Below are 15,131 nucleotides of genomic sequence, written 5' to 3' on the forward strand. Positions count from 1 at the left end.
TGGGGGCCTGTTGGGCATGGGATCCCCCCAAGGAAAGTTTTGGGGCTTAAAGCCCAAGTTTTGACTAAGTCCATTGTAAAGACTCCATGATTTGTGGGCGCGGAGCGTGAAGTTGTAATAGAGTCATAGGGTTGTCCACCCTTACTTTTGTAAATGTAGTGTCAGTTTGAGAGATCTACCCATGGTCCGCGGACCATGGGATTGTATAAATAGAGTCAAGCTCTAACTGTAAAGAGACATTTGGATAATGAAAGAGAGAAATCAATCGATGAAGCATTGAGTCCAAGTGTAGAATCAAGTATTTGGGTTGTAGAGTATGAGAAGGCTCTACAGCTGAGTGCGCGAACCCCTGCAACATAGTTCGCAGTGCAGTTTGAGTCTGTAACCGTTGGAAGCATTAATAAAGAGAATTTTTAGCATATTTCTATGTATCTTTTCCTATTTTATGCATTGAAGTATATTGGGTATGAATTGTAAGTTTACTGTTTATGTACTATGTGAACTTATATAAATGTGCTCAAAAAGTGAATATAATATAAGGTATCTGTTTATGAGAAGATAACAAACTGCTATAAAAGGATAAGTAATATCCATGGTGTGACTTGGAGAAATAGCGCAGATTGCTACTCCAGCAGCGCAAAAGCCCCACAACCCCTGGCTAGGGCTACGCAAAGGCGAATATAATAGGATGCGAAGGCCCCGCAGGTTAGGGAAGTACGTGAAGTAATCTACGCGAAGGTATTCATAGTTGGACTAAATCAACCCCTTAGACATCTCAAGGGTGCAGAAACTTGATTCCAGAATCCCCCCCATACTGCTTCAGGTGAGACCTCAGTTCACGAACTATTGCTGAAAGGGTCAGTAATACAGGGATTTGTTTGGCTAATTAACTATGAACCTCAGTTAGGCTCCAACAAGCCAAAATTCACTTTATACCAACTACTCCTTAGGTGTTTCCGTTTTCCTCATACTGATTTCTAGGAGTCTATGCCACTGCTAAAATGGTGGCTTTCTCAACATGTGTGGCATAGTCCTTCTGGTACTCTTCTCCCTTCTCCACTTGGGAGCCTTGTTGATTATGTGGCTTTGATTATAGATGATTCTCATCCATTTCTTCAACTTCATCGTATGAAGAACGTGGATCTGGAAATTTGCATCCCTTTGGCTTTTATGATCTTTTCTTTGTCCTTATTTTTGCTTGAGAGCATGCATTCTACATATGCCTTGTTTGATGGTTGATCGGGTATTTGAAAGATGCATTTTCAAAGTCTAAACATTGTTTCCACTTTAATTATCGATTAGTCAAATGAATTCGGTCAGACATGCCTTTTCTTAAGTCTATATCCATGCATATGTGGGGAAAGGTAAATATACCTTTGTCCATTCTTTCTCGATCCATCTTTAGAAATATCCAAAATGAATTTCCAATTCTTCTAAATCTTGGTGGTGCCAAAAAGGAAGAGGTAGGTTATCTAACCTTAATCATACTGACATTTTCATAACCACCATTGATGTGGCATCAAAGTTTGGAAACCATAGGGCTATGAAAACACTCGCCCTTCCCCAAAACCATGGTCCTTTATTTATGACATAGTCCATATATTTTTTGTTTTCAAATTTCACCACAGATAATCCTTACACACACAAGTAAATATCACATTTTTTATTCCATTCTAGGTAGATCCATTGATGAAGTTCTTCAAACTTATGCCAAAAGCCACTAAATCGACAGATAATAGCTCTAGATTGAAGAACAATGAGAAAACCACTCACTTCTAGCAGTTTTACAGACAAATATGGTGATTTATCCAACTTCTCAACTAGATAAGGACCTAAGATTCTTATATTTTGGTTTTTTCTATCTAGTGTGCTAGCTTTCCCTCTCAGTACATATTTAAAAGAGCTTGGACCCTTGGCAGCCGAAGTTGATCCTGGTAGAAAACTCGATCTTGAGGCTCCACCCCGCAACCTCGAATTTAAAATGATGGTAGAATCATGTTCAATACCATACTCTTTTAATTTGATAGCATCCTACAATATCTTACTCTCATAGATTAGATTTTATATATTAGCTGGTAAACCCAGTTTTTCCTGCACCTTCTTTTTCATATCTGACACTAGATCTATTGGCCTAGCCCCTATAAGGATTGATATTCTATTTTAAGTCTTCAAAAAAATTGAAACTCACAATCCAACTTTGAAACCTCAAGATCATGGCTCCAATCTGCACAAATATGAGCTTGTGATGTATATCTGGGCCAAATTTGATTCAAGCTTCGTCTACCCGATCCTAGAAGACGTGTGTAGATTTGACTCCCTACCTTTGGTTTTGTAAAAACCTATTGCATACAAAGTTCAAATCATTCCTCACCATTGAAAACCACAGGTTGAAGCTAAAAACTAATTTATATCTCAAAGAAACAATGGTCTATGGAGTTCTCACTACTGTAAATCGCCAGGAGTTTTCACATCTCTCCAAAAACCCTACCATCAGAGTCTCCATGGTTGAGACAGAGCTCCACGATGCATGCAACAAACTAAGAAACTCTAAAATAATGTTATGTGGGGTTCTCACCATTGTTAACCTCGAATAAATGCCCGATCTTTCCAAAACATCTGCCATCGAAGGTCGCTTGACCGATTCGGATCTCGATGATGTATGTGGCAAGATGAAGCACTGCGTGAACCCTAGTCATTGCAATCTCTCTCTTCTATATGGTGTGGATTTAGTAATAATAATAATAATAATAATACAAAATATAATAATTATTACTATATTATAATATTATTATAATGTTATAATAATATTAATCTTAGGATTTAATATATCAAATCTTAAGATTAATATTATAAACCTTAATAAATCATTATGTATATTAAGTTTTATAATCTTAATATGAGCCCTTAGGATTTAATATTATTATATTATAAGTATAATTATAACTATAATAATTAATATAATTATAATATATATAGATACTATTACATTAATATTATAACATTTATATTAATTATTATATAATTATAATATAAGTACGAGGTTTTAGTATTTGGTATTATTGGGTTTTAATATTAGGGTTTTAATATAAGTAAAGATAAACTAAGTATTCAAATAAGTGAATAAACTAAAATTAATATATTAAACCCAATATTATAGATTCAATATTATAAATCTTAATTTTAAACAAAATACTATAAACACAATATTAAACCCTAAATTTATTATATTTAATGGTAAGATTAATATTATAAACCCTAAACTTATTGTATTAAAGTCTAAGTTTAATATATTAAACCATAGCCACTCGAAGGGATCACATTTCATTGACTTATTAGCATAGCCTCACATTTCATTGACTTATTAGCATAGCCTAACCCAAGGGAATTGAAGAGAATTGACCCTGTGTCCTATGATTAGTGAGGTGCTTTAGTGAAGAGAACTAGACCAATGAAACTAAACCTCGAGATTGTTATAAACCTTAACATTAATATCATAAACCCTAGGATTATAAATCCTAGAATTAATATTATAAATCCTAGGAGTATAAATCCTAGGATTAATATTACATACCCTAGGATTAATATTATAAATCCTATAATCAATATTAAAACCTAAGATTATTATTATAAACAATAGGATTATATACCCTAAGATTAATATATTAAACCCTATGATTACAAACCCTAATCTCCTTAATATAAATATTAGAAATGAAATGATAGATTGAATGGTTTAATGAATTTAAATCACTTAGATACACATATTAAGTTCTTGATTCTTAAAGATGATTCAAAATTTATACACAAATTATCTAAAATTGAATATAACTACAACCTTATGATAGATTGAATGTAATGAATGACTATGAACTACTTAAGATAGAATATATTTACAACACAAGCATAAATTGGCAAAAACATTGTATTCTTTAATATATATCATTGTAAATCATGATGTATTAAAATGGATCCAAGTAATGATACATTCTTCTCATATAAATAATCCTGATATAAATATTTAGGTAAATGTAATTATAATTCCTTTAAATTTTATTACTATTGGAAATATATATTTAATGATAGAAGAATATAGAATCCTTATTTGTTGTTGTATAGAATTTACTATGAGCAGAAAAATATTATTCAAATTTTATTGTCACATGAGTTTTTTCCTTACAGTTTTACACTTCATAATGGAATTGAATTCCTAAATATTTTCATTTAAATTGTTATTCTTTTAAATTTATTGTGATTGTATTTTATTGGAATATCATCCTACATTCACCGGTTAATAATTGATTTTATAGTAACCAAACTTAAACACTTTGAAAAGAGAATTGGTTTTAACCTTAGCACTCTCACTAGATGAATTGTATGATGTGTTCAGTATGTCTCTATCCTCATAAAATAATTGACTAATTCGTGAAAATCATAGTGTAATTCATATTAATACATGTATTGTAAGACACGATTACATGGGTAACTCTCTTGAAATCCTAATCAAACATTTGTCTTATCCTTCTTAAATTGCAAGCTAATCTCCTTATTCATACTTGAGGTTTTTTAACAAAGTAAAAATCTCCCCAAACTGTAACAATGTATTCTATTGAACATTGTGCATTGTAGATTAATATTTTCTATCACAGTAAAAAATTGTCATATTTATTTTTTTAGTAGTGGAAATTGCAGAGAAACCAACATCGTTAGAATTTAGTAAACAATACATTATACAAATTTGTCCAGTATACTTATAATAATATCTTAAGGACAATTTGTCTTAGGTCTATAAGAGAAATATATTAAATTGTAAATTTTCAAATAATGAAATAAATAAGAATTAGAAATATTTCTCCTAACGATGCATTCTAGTATGGAATCGAAACAACGAGTTAAAATGAACACTCTGTATTAAAAAAACAAAGAATTCAAAGATTGTGTAAAAGGCATCATTGTTTAGAGTTCCCATGTTTTCTAGTATAAGTTTGCATTTATATGTTTCCAATACATTCGCATTTTCCTAATTTAAAAAATATTTTAGTGTATTGTTTATTAAACAATACATCCTCTTCATATTGGTATTCTTATTAATCATTGTTAAATCAAATCCCTCTTCTATTTTTGGAAAAAAAAAAATAACAAACATAGTTAATAAACCTCGATTTTGGAACTCATCTAGCAAAACCATACACTCATTGTCTATAAGTTTTGGAGAGAAGCAAATCTTAGTGAGAATGAGGGAAGATATTTTGCTTAGTGAGAATGAGGGAAGATATTAAGTACCTGAACATTAAATTTAAAGTCCAAGGTGGTTTCAGAAAATGAGAGAATGCTTCCGTTCACCATAGTAAGCTATAGTTTTACAAGCTCTGCAAGGAATTTCAACAAGAAGTTATTCCTCTTTTCATAGTGGATATGGACAAGAACATTTGTATCAACAATGTGAATCTTAATATGGGGGTTCAACAATCCTATAACAAATTATAACAAATTTTTCTAAAGAGGAATTCTTCATCCTCGACAAATCTTTGTGGGATGGATCCTGATCATCATTACAAAACTAATTGAACAATATTTTGGAAGCCTACACTTTGCGTTCTTTGATCCTATCCTAAAATTACTTCACATACTTTATGAAATTACCAATCACCAAGGCTTTGTCCATCCGTAGTAGTTTCCAATTTAAAGCTTTTCTATGTACTGATATATAGATGTTTAAGAAAAGAGAAAATTATACTACTAAATTTGTTCTCCTATCTACCGTGTCAAAACCATAAATATAACCCTAAAAAACTTTAAAAGATCCCTAATAACCCTATTCTAACTTTAACAGTAAGATGATATATCTCACTAGTGAATTAAGGTACCTTGTATAGACTGACTCAGACAAACTAGTGTAGGATTTTAGCTAATAGAAAACTACCTTGTTGATGCTAGGAATAATGGTAGGCAGAGCAATGAATCTCTAGCTCAGTTTCTTGTATTGTTTCATTTCAGCCATGATGTTGTCATTACATTGATTTTCTACTACCTATGCCTCAAAATTTACAAAGGAAATGTACTCAATAAAAACATTGGACCCGGTGAAAATATTTGATCAAAATTGCATACATAGCATAGAGATTACGTATTTGAAGACTATGGATTGAAAACTATATATTTGTAGTTGCATTTCCATCCTTCCAATTCATGGTTTGAATATTGGACATGGTTGTTATCCATGTTTGCGGTAACGTAGATGGCCTTGCATGGAGAACAAGAAGAGCGCTTGTTATGACAGGTCAAGGGCCTAGTTTCAAGGGTATCGATTTCAGTCACATGGATAGGAACAAAATTAAAGAGATTGAAATAAAAAAAAATTGAAATGATTCGATTCCAATCTTCCTGCTTGAATAATCTTAACATATAACAAAATAAGTGATATTTAAATTTAATCTATTGTTATTTTGATTAAAACTGAAAACTTACTCAAATAATTTTCATATCACCATTAGATGGTGTATATGACTAAGAATATTATCTTGAAATCAAATCTTGTCCATCCATTTCTTTAAAAATAAGAATTTCTCAAGCTCACATCTATAATACTAAATAGGCATGCCTATTGACGTAAAAATACATTAATTGTATGCCCATGTTTTTATCGAAAAAATCATGGAATTTTATTCAATGGAAAAGTGGAACTAAAATTTTGATCTAAAGGCTCTTTCATGGTTCAATACATTCTAAGATAGATATTTAAATTTAATTTATTATTCTTTTGATTAACACTGAAACTTTATTGAAATATTTTTCATATCATTCATTAGGTGGTGTATACCACTAAGAATATTATCTTGAAACCAAATCTTGTCCATCCATTTCTTTAAAAATAAAAATTTCTCAAGCCCACATCCATAGGTTAAATAGGTATTCCTATGGACTTAAAAATACAATAATTGTGTGACCATGTTTTTATTGGAAAATTCATAGAATTTTATTCAATGGAGAAGTGGAACTAAAATTTTGATCTAAATGCTCTTTCATCATTCAAAGCATTTTAAGATAGAAAGAGGATTTTTCAAAAAGACTTATTTATTTGACTTAATTGGGTTATACATGATATTTTTTACAAAAATATTTACAGTAGACAAAGAAGATTTCATTGCTACCAACATGGATTAGCCTGCATTCACTACCATAGGAGTTTTGGGAACATGACATCTTAGAATACATATGCAATGCTCTTATATCATTTGTTGTGTTCTCAAAATCCACTATGTAGGGAAGACACACATCATAGACATGAATGTGTATATAAGAATGTATCACAATTGTTACCAACTAGCATTTGTTTAAGCTATCAAGAAAGATTATGGCATCAAACCATTAACTATCAACACATACCATGTAGCTATAAAAAATTTCATTTGAATGGGAATTTATTCAAAGAATGTCCCCTCAACCAACCTTAGCAATGTCAGCGACACCAATCATATGAACAAAAAATAGGAAAATAGCATGGGTTTCAACGAGATACAAATGTCAAGATGGTGATTGTTATCCAATATTATCAAATTAGAATATTGAGAAGGGAACTTTTGAGAATGATTGGAAAGATAAGGGAGAAAAACCATCACATGAAAATGAAGAGCATAAGGAATACCAACATAGTAAAATGAAATGCATAAGTATAAAGAAAATAAAAGTAGGAAATCCATTGAATGATACAAAAGAAGGAGGAGCACATGGAAACGTATGAGTCAAAGGAGATGGAACTAGAGGAAATGTATCTTCACTCAATAATTGTAGCCTAGGAAAATAAAAACTCATTAGCATTACCAAAAAATGAAGTATAATTGATTTACAATGCATATATCAAAGTTCAACAAAATATGCAACATTAATTAAAAGGTATGAAGCATAAACCCTCTTCTTCTCTTGGAGTTGAATAAACAACAAATATGGAAAGAATCTAAGTCCTCAAAATATGAAGATCAAAAAGGGAGAAAAAGAAATAAACAACTGATATAGGAAATAGAGGAATTTTCTATAAGCTTTGGGAGGGTTACTTTGATAGAAAAGTCCTTTTCACAATCAACTCAATCTTATGAATGAAAGTACTATCATGTAACATGAGATGTTTGAGTGGTAAATCCAAACACAAAGTTCTCAAAATATTTTTTTTTTAAGAAAGACCATCAATGTTCATGTTACATGAAACAAAATGTCGAGGATTAGCATTATAAATAATTGCAAAAGTTGTTTGGAATCATTTCAGAGTAATATCGATGAATGTTATGGGGGAATTAGGTGGAATTGTGATATTATGCAATCCAAAAGAAATAAATCTCATGGATTTTATGGCTACCCATATACCTCTCAAAGTAAAATTGCAGAGAAGAAGGTTAACGGTCCATGTATTTATTACCCATGCATAATTCCCAATAATATCTATAGAGAGACTCACTTTTCTCCAATCCCTAAACCAATTTAAGGCATACATTAGTGATGCCCCATAGATAATAGGAGGTGAATTCAATCTATTTCAATTGTGAGCAGGAGGAAAGGGAGGATATGTTGGCTAGAAGATGATTCAATCCAATTATAGTCTGTGTTAGAGGAGCTCAAGTTGATGGATCAAGAAAATGAAACACTTGGAACAACATAGAAGATGGGGGGCACATGTGGCTTTAAGAATATACATATTTTTAAGCTTGGAATCATTAATGATTTTAGGAATTGCCATTGAAGTGAAATTTCTTCCCAGTTATGGCTGTAACCTCTAGCCGATAACATTGGATATCAATTGGAAAGGGTGTCCAAGGAATAAATTATTTAGATTTGAACCATTTTGGTTGACACATCCCTCTTTAAAAAACAACATTGAAAGTTGGTGGTGAAATTTCCTTTCATAGATGGCTCCCTTATGCATAAAATTCACTACAAACTAAAATTCATAAAAGAGCCATTAAAAACCTAGAATAAACAAGAATTTAATTATATATAAGAGGAAAATAAAAATAACCAATTGGAAACACCATAGACCCAACAAAAAATAATTAAATAGGGAAAAATTGAGGACCTAGTGAAAAAGGAATAATAAATCCAAGCATTGCTAACGGAGCACCAAGCTCAAGAGAGAATCTTATGGAGGCAGAACTTAGGAACTTCATGTCTCAAGGAAGGAGAAAGGGACTCAAACTTATTTCACTGATTAATGGTTCAACATCATCATCAAAACAAAATTTCATTCATCTAAACTCTTTAACGAGAAAAAGTAGAGGAGCATCAAGATATGGAAAAGGAGGTGGTATCTTATTCCAAATATATGTTTTTAGAACCTTAGACAAGTAGAAGTAGAGCTATAATAAAACCAGTTTAAGTATTTGGTCCCTCATCTCTTTAGAGAAAAAAATTCCCTTCTCCATGAAATTTCTTTGTGGAATGTTGAGAAAGAAGTCATGGAAATTCCCAAAGGTAAGACCACTAGTAAAGATGGATTCACTACTGAGCTCTTTCAAGCTTGTTGGTCTATTATAGATAATGGTGAGTTAAATATTATGGAAAAGTCGAGAAGAATTTCTTTAATATCCTCACCCATGGATGCCACCTTCATAGCCCTCATCCCCAAATAAATCAAAGAAGAACTCCCTTCCTCATTCTAACATATAACCCTTTGTGTTATAGTGTTTTCTTCTCAAGGATGTACGAAAAGAACCCACTTAAGATTGTGGATGACAAACAATCTCAACAATATATGGATGCTAAACATTGTAGATCTGCAACAACTGATAGAAACAAAACTTGCCAAACAACAAACAAAGCTAAACAACAAAAATAATGAGTAATAACTCCAAACATCCAATGGAAGCCACATATGTAAAGGATAATTTTATTATAACACATGTGAAGGGAACAAATAAATGTTACTAGTCGCCCTCTATGGGATGGGTTCTTGGCTATCCTCAAATGTCTTCAACTTGTGTAGAGTCTCTCTCCTTTATAATGCATAAACCCAGTAAAAATATGGTGTGTTACAATGAAAATAATGAGAGTTGCGACAATGAGTGCAACAATGAAAATAATGAGAGTTGCAACAATGAAAATAACCAAAAGTGAATAATTATTGGAAAACCCTTCTATTTATAGCAAAATATTGAGTTATCCTCGAATAATGAGAAATAATAAAATATTATTGATCCCATTCTTGGAATAACCACTTGGAATATTTTATTATATTTGTTTAGGAGGCAAGTATCTAAACTTTTATTTAGAAATAATAAATAAATGAATGATTTATTTATTATCTCAAAGAGTTAGTTAAGGAATAATAAACAAATAAGGATTTATTTAATTATTCCTAAGGGATTTAGTCCAATTTAACAAAGAATAATAATTAATTAGAGATTAATTAGTTATTCTTAGAGAAAAATAAGATAAATAATGAGTTATCTGTTTTTTTTCATGATTGGGTCAATTTTGATAAGGAATAATAATAAAACAATGGTTTAATTAATTATTCCTAGAAGAAAATCAAATAAATAATGATTTATTCAATTATCCTTCATGGGTTTAGCTATAAATTACTTAACAAAGGTGGTTTATTAAGTAATTTCTCACAGTGGAAGCAATTTTACTATGGTAAAATTGGATTTACATGGTGTACTTCGATCCATCTGGTAAATTAGACTAGATGATCAATTTTTTGGTGATTACAGATTGGCCCCCAACCTACGCATGTTAGGAGCAAAATGTATGATCGAAGTACGTTGTAAAGACACAATCACTTAGACAACATAGGGGAGTCAAGGATCCAAGGTTTCAAACAAGGATGGAAGTTGGGACCAAGATACACCACCATCTAGGCTGCTCTTTTAGAATAAATGAGCTGATGTCGACAGAATAGGGCCCGCGATAGATGAGGTAATGGGGATCCTCAACTAAAGCATGAGGGAAAATAGTAATGTGACTGATGGAATGACACTAGGGATAATGGGGAAAAATTGGGATTGAGGGACAAACAAAAGACTACCCTTATCAAAGCATAAAGTGCATGGTTTTCCTGGAAGCAACTAACTCAACTCCGGAGGGGATGGGGACAGTATGACTAGAGGCCAAAATGGGCAACAAAGGATGAATGGTATGAAAATATGGATGGAATACTATGACATGATATGATGGGGCATGAAATAGACTCCAAGACTGCAAGGGTGACTCATCGCAGATTCACTAAACAAGGGTGACTCGATGACGTTGCCACATAAACTAGGCCCAGTGGGGATCGTGAAAACATGAGTAAATGATGGATACTCGTGAAAAAAGTTGAAATATGGTACAACATGTATTAAGAGGAGGTGGACCTCAAAGTACAAGTGTCTCTTTATGACGAAATTTGATTGTGATAGGCGAAGAAGTGACCTTTCTTGGAAAAATGGCTTCCAGGTGAAGTGTCAAATCATCAAAAATTGAGGAAGACCCTTTTAGATCTCAGTGAGGAATTTCCAACAGTGCTGATGGTGTGTCAAACTGAGCTACGGTATAGTTTAAATGGGCGATATAACAATTGTGGGTTTTCCTATAAAATGGTGTTTTCTCTCCAATTTGAAAGGAGGAGAAGGCCCTAAATCTTGTGGAGATCATAGTGGACAAACTAACCATTGAAATCAAGATCTATGACTTTTAGGCAAGTTTCGTTCCTTATCTAAAGATGGCATTAATGCTTCTTGGAATGACGGTTCCTGATGAAGAATTAAGGGAAGAGGAAAATGAGAATGAACCACTAGAGGAGGTCTAGAATCACCCTCATACAGTAAGTCAAACATGGGGACTATGTGGACATAAAGTAGAATATTTGAAGATATGGTATCAAAAATCTACCATATGCGATGTGCATATGGCTCGCTAGAGAGGCTGGTAGGACAAACTATCCAAGGAATGGGAGGATAATCGACCATACTTAGATTTAGTGGGATCTAGGTCGAGACTTAATTGAGAATATGGCTAGGGGAAAACCATCATGCCCCCAAGCATGGATGTTGATCTGGTATGAAAAGGTGGGAATAATGCTCCCTTAGTAGGAGGAGTTTATGGAGTGCTATTGTGTTTCGAGCACTCGAAAAAGGGATTCAAGCATCTCGGCTCAACTTGGCACGAAATCCTCCAAAGGATGACAAGGATATGTAGGGGCCTAAGTGGCCCCCCTAGTATGCTATGGGCGTATAGGATGTATTTAGAGCTAAGGGATCCAAACAATTATATGATACATAATATGATTATGCATTTTATACGACGATGATGGTTTGCCATTTGTTTTGTTATCTTCTATGGTATACATGTGATGAATGCCAATCTAGAATATTTTTTGCAATGGTATCTACATAATGGTTTTGGGGTTTAGGCACATGATTGAATGTAATGGTTTCAAATTCACGTACCAACAACTTAACTCATAGATATTTTCTAAATAGTACTTTTTTATGCACATGATACACACCATTTAATTGCATGACAAGTAGCAAGGAATATAAACGAACATGAAGATGAAGGATGCGATGAGCAAGGGCATCGAATAACAAACCTATCACTGCATCATATTTGGCCTGATTATTGGTGGCAGATCCAATGCACAAGCCATTTGAAAGGAATAACATATGTAAGGGGGAAAAATTGGCGCAGGCTGCCGAGGCTATATTATGGGAGAAGTGACTCGCATCATCGACATGACTGATATATGGTGTGGAAGATGGATCCATCTAAAAGGTGCAAAAGACAATGGATGAGATGATGCAACCTACCTAATTTCATGACAGAAATAAAGACACGCAAATCAAATGGATGTGCTATGAGATAAATTTCTTGAGGTAGAGTGCATTGGGAGAATTAGGAAGGAAAAGGCCTTCAAAATCCTCTAAAGAAATGCCCCCTTACTTAAGGGTAGGGGTAATCAGGGGTAGACATAGCTTCCCTGGTATGCTCATCAGGTTGGGAGATGGTTAGACGGGAGGAAGGATGACTACATGATGCGACGGTGTTACCTGGTGCACCAACCTAAAAAATAAGGTTCACATACGCATAATCTAGAATGGTAGATGATAGGCTGGTAGATGTAGGATCTACTGATGTTGAGACTTGGGATTCTGTTGAAAGAGGTTCGATAGAATCGTGCATAGAAACCTTAGAAAGGTTTTCCTTTGAGGAACTCAAGGATGGCGACAGGTAAAGAATGGGGCCTATGGTATCCGTCATCTCGAAATCAGGGAGAGGGATCACAATAATGGGGCCAAAGTCTCCCTATTCTTGTTGACTTGTGGCACCAGAATCCATAGTTTGAGGAGTAAAGGCTCCACTATGACTTGCCTCGTATTCGCCAATCTCCCCAAGCTAATCGTGAAATTCATTGATACAAGGGCAACAATGGGAATAGTGACCATGAAGATCACACAGGGCACAAGGGTGGTTTGTGCGTAGCGTTTTGAGTTTCTTGGGTGGGCCTGAAAAGTTAACATGGACTTATAGGATATTGGACTCAAGGAACGCTTCGTGAACCAAAGGTTTGAGTTGAGGAAGTTCGGGAAAATTATTGGTGGCATGCCCAACAACTTCACACAAAGCACATGGATGTGACAACTTTGGGGTTTTGGGCGCTAAAGAAGCTTGGGGAGCCTTGTGCTTAGGTTCTTTCCTCTTGGATTTATCTCCCTGTCTAGATGCTTTCACAATAGGAGTGGGTTCCTGTTGAGGTTGTGATGGAATTGATGTAGAGGCGGGGTTGTAGGGACCAATTGAACTGGTGTCAAAGCATGATAAGATCTTAGCTGACAAGGCAGAGTGCTTGTTGGAGGATCAATGTACCATACTGGGATGCCCAAAGTCATGTTAGGAAGGAACAATGAAGCCATGACAAGGAAAAAAGATACTCCTAGAGGGGGGAATAAGAAAGGTATCTAGCCTGCAGGGTAATGTCCCAGCAGAATAGCTCTAGGATGGTTAAAAATTGGAGGAATGGTTCGTAGTGGGAACACAGAAGAGGCACCCACAAATGGAGGATGTCCTGGGTGGGTGGATCTGGATGACTTGGCTGAGATGGTAACGACAAAGTATTGAGGAGGTGGCTATTGATCACAGGTATTGACCTCGTCAGAATCCATCATGAGGATCTGATAGTCACCGAGACCAGAAGGTTGGGGGGATGAGCTACTTGACCTAGCTGAGGTTGAGTAGCAACAAATCCTTGCTAAGGGAAATTATTTGTGAGCACTGCCATTGAGATGGAGTAGGATTCTGAGGTGATTGTTGACCTCTAGACTTTGCTTGAGCTTGCCACATTTGGTGCATCTGGGGTAAGAGGGGACACTCATGTGTGTAATGGCCATGTACACCACAACATGTACAAGGCTTTTTTGTATGAATATCCTTGTTCTGCTTGGGTTGGCAGCCCTGTTTCTAGTTGTTGGTGTCAGGATGCTTCCCCTGGGGTTCACTAGGCTAGTTACCTTGATTGCTCTAGTTACCCTTGTTACCCTTCTCCTTATTCTTTTTCTTCAAATTTGGGGGATTGGTAGCACTCTGCTAGGCAAATCCTGACCCTGAGGGTGGATGTTGGGGCTAAGGATGCATGGGAGGCTGGGACGCTAATTCTTGAGGGGTTGAAGAACTCAACTGTGCATAAGGAGGAGCAACAGTTTGATAGATGGGTTGGGGCCCTAGAAACATGTTGCTAGCAGGAGGGGCATAAGTGTTAGAGGAACTGGTGCCCCCCTGTAGGTAGCCATAACTCTGTTGAGTATATGGAAAAGAATGTGAAACATATCCAATGATACTGTTGGCGGCATGAGATTCCCTTGGTGCATTGGCACTTCCATGACGAGGGAGGTCTAGAATGATGGTATATACATAACCAAATTTTGCATAAATGAGATCATATCTCAAAGCGATCTAGAGAGCTTCTTCCTCGGTTTGACGAAAATGGGATCGACATCTTTTCCAATGGGGATAAAAGCTCTAAGAAACCAATCTAGATAGACACGGTCTTCGAAAGGCCATCATGACATGTGCTCCTCTTTGACGCCACCCTTGAACATGGTCAGAAAGGTGAGTGGCGAAGGACTAACGAAATGTGGTCAATAGCTCTGTACCAGTGTCATACCAGAGAG

Source organism: Pinus tabuliformis, chromosome 4_2, assembly GCF_031772625.1.
Source record: "Pinus tabuliformis cultivar Carrire ecotype Pingquan chromosome 4_2, CPIR1, whole genome shotgun sequence".
NCBI lineage: Eukaryota > Viridiplantae > Streptophyta > Pinopsida > Pinales > Pinaceae > Pinus > Pinus tabuliformis.